Source organism: Rhinopithecus bieti, unplaced genomic scaffold (assembly GCF_001698545.2).
Source record: "Rhinopithecus bieti isolate Rb0 unplaced genomic scaffold, ASM169854v2 scaffold_42772, whole genome shotgun sequence".
Lineage (NCBI taxonomy): Eukaryota > Metazoa > Chordata > Mammalia > Primates > Cercopithecidae > Rhinopithecus > Rhinopithecus bieti.
In genome coordinates, this window is record NW_016818842.1 from 2,214,264 (window position 1) to 2,217,627 (window position 3,364).

A 3,364-nucleotide genomic window follows, 5' to 3' on the forward strand; every position below is an offset into this window, starting at 1 on the left:
AAGTTTGTTTTTCTTCCAACTCCAGGAGACACGGTTTTTTAGTTGTTTGTTTGAGACAGGGTCTCACTCTGTCACCCAGGCTGGAGTGCAGTGGTGTGATCATGTCTCACTGCAGCCTCAACCTCCTGGCCTCAAGCAATCCTCCCACCTCAGCCTCCCCAAGTAGCTGGGACTACAGACACGTGCCACCATGCCTAGCTGATTTTTAAGATTTTGTAGAGACAGGGTCCCATTATGTTGCCCAGGCTGGTCTTGAACTCCTGGGCTCAAGCAATCCTCCTGCCTCAGCCTCCCAAAGTGCTGGGATTACAGGTGTGAGCCACGGCGCCCGGCCGAGACATGTTTTTATTTTCCTGATTCTGCACAGTCTCTGTTGCACACAAGCCAGGATGCTGTTTCCTCCAGGAAGAGCTTTCCAGGGCTGGGGAGCCTCTCCTAACACACTGTGCCTCCTCTGACTCCCCTCTCTGACTCCCCATGTTTAGGTCTCACTGGGACAGCAGACAGGGGAGTTTCTTTACATCCACTCACCTTACTTCTCTCTCTTTTATTTTTTTCCTTTTTTGTCTTCTTCTTTTCTTTTCTTTCTTTCTTTCCTTTTTTTTTTTTTTTTGAGACGGAGTCTCTCTCTGTTGCCCTCGCCGGAGGGCAGTGGCGCAATCTCGGCTCCAGTTTCACCGTGTTGGCCAGCCTGGTCTCAAACTCCTGACGTCAAGTGATCTGCATACCTCAACCTCTCAAAGTGCTGGGATTACAGGTGTGAGGAACTGCACCAGGTCTGTCTTCTTTTCTTTTCTTTTTTTTTTTCTCTCTCTCTCTTTTCCTTCCTTCCTTTCCCTTCCTTTCCCTTCCCTTCCCTTCCTTCCTTCCTTTCCCTTCCTTTCCCTTCCCTTCCCTTCCTTCCTTCCTCTCCTTCTCTTTCTCTCTTTCTTCTTTCTCCACTTACGCTCAAATTCTATACTCATCTTTCTTAAGGACAGGGATGGTGTCCTGTCCACCACAGTGTTTCCAGAGTCTTGGACAATGCTGGGGCTATAAGAATTCAGCAAACATTTGACTGCATGTGGTGACTCATGCCTGTAATCCTAGCACTGTGGGAGGCTGAGATGGGTGGATCACTGGAGGTCAGCAGTTTGAGACCAGTCTGGTCAACATGGTGAAACCACGTCTCTACTAAAAATACAAAAATTAGCTGGATGTGGTGGCGGGTACCTGTAGTCCCAGCTACACGGGAGGCTGAGGTAGGAGAATTGCTTGAACCCAGGAGGTGGAGGTTGCAGTGAGCCGACCTGCACCCCAACCTGGGCGATAGAGTGAGACTCCATCTCAAAAAAAAAAGAACTCAGCAAACATTGCTACATAAATACATCCCAGAACCCTGTGCTGAAGGGTTACGGAGGCTTCTCCAAAGAAGGCTTCACGCTAGGCCTCCACATCCCTCTGTGCCTCTCTAGTATTGTGTCCTTACAGCAGCCAGACTCATCTTTATCAATGAGTCCTCTCATCGTATGACTCCCCTGCCTAAAACTCCTTACTGTTAGCCGGGCCCAGTGGTTCACACCTGTAATCCCAGCACTTTGGGAGGCTGAGGCAGGCAGATCAGTTGAGGTCAGGAGTTCCAGACCCACCTGGCCAACATGGTGAAACCCTGTCTCTACTAAAAATACAAAAATTAGCTGGGCGTGGTGGTAGGCGCCTATAGTCGCAGCTACTTGGGGAGGCTGAGATAGAAGAATTGCTTAAACCCGGTAGGCAGAGGTTGCAGTGATCCAAGATCGCGCCATTGCACTCTAGCCTAGGTGACAGGGCAAGACTCCATCTTAAAACAGAAACAAAACAAAACCTCTTTACTGTCTCCCTGTTGCATTTATTTATTTATTTATTTATTTTATTTTATTTTATTTTATTTATTTATTTATTTGAGATAGCAGTCTTGCTCTGTTGCTCAGGCTGGAGTGCAGTGGTGTGACCACAGCTCACTGCAGCCTTGAACTCCTGGGCTCCAGCAATCCTCCTGCCTTGGCCTCCCAAGTAGCTGGCACTACAGGCGTGTGCCAGCACGCCCAGCTAATTTTTGTATTTTATGTAGAGATAGGGTCTCACTACAATGCCCAGACTGGTTTCAAACTCTTGGGCTCAAGGGAGCCTGCTGCTTCAGCCTCTTGAGTAGCTAGGACTACAGGCACACGCCACCATGTCTGGCTGATTTTTATTTTTTTGTAGAGATGGGATCTCACTATGTTGACCAGGCTGGTCTTGAACTTCTGGGCTGAAGCAATACTCCCGCCTGGGAGTGCTGGGATTACAGGCATGAGTCACCCATGCCTGGCTTCTTTCTTATAAGGACACCTGTCATATTGGATAAGAGTCCCACCCTTATGACCTCATTAAAACTTACAGCCAGGCATGGCGGCTCACGCTTGTAATCCCAGCATTTTGGGAGGCTGAGGTGGGTGGATCACCTGAGGTCAGGAGTTCAAGACCAGCCTGGCCAACATGGTGAAACCCCATCTCTGCTAAAAATACAGAAAGTAGCTGGGTGTGGTGGCACATGCCTGTAGTCCCAGCTATTCAGAAGACTGAGGTAAGAGGATTGTTTGAGCCAGAGGAGGCGGAGGCTGCAGTGAGCTGAAATCGTGAGTAACACGCCTGGGTAACACAGCGAAACTCTGTCTCTAAATAAATAGATAAATAAATAAATAAATATAAAAACAAAGTAGCCAGGTGTGATGGTGCATGCCTGTGGTCTCAGCTACTTGGGAGGGTGAGGTGGGAGAATCACTTGAGCTTGGGGAGATGGAGGCTGCTGTGAGCTGTGATCACACCTCTGCATTCCAGCCTGGGTGACAGAGTAAGACTCTATCTCAAAATAAAAAAGGGGTAGTTGGGCGCGGTGGCTCACGCCGGTAATCCCAGCACTTTGGGAGGCTGAGGCAGGCGAATCACGAGGTCAGGAGATCGAGACCATCCTGGCTAACACGGTGAAACCCCGTCTCTACTAAAATACAAAAAAAATTAGCCGGGCGTGGTGGCGGGCGCCTGTAGTCCCAGCTACTCGGGAGGCTGAGGCAGGAGAATGGCGTGAACCTTGGAGGCGGAGCTTGCAGTGAGCAGAGATCACGCCACTGCACTCCAGCCCGGGCGACAGAGTAAGACTCTGTCTCAAAAAAAAATAAAAAATAAATAAGTAAAAAAGGGGTGAAAAAAACCTTACTTGAACTTGAACTTCTGGGCTGAAGCAATCCTCCTGCCTGGGAGTGCTGGGATTACAGGCATGACTCACCCATGCCTGGCTTCTTTTCTTATAGGGACACCTGTCATATTGGATCAGATTTCCACCCTTCTTTTTTTTTTTTTTTTTTTT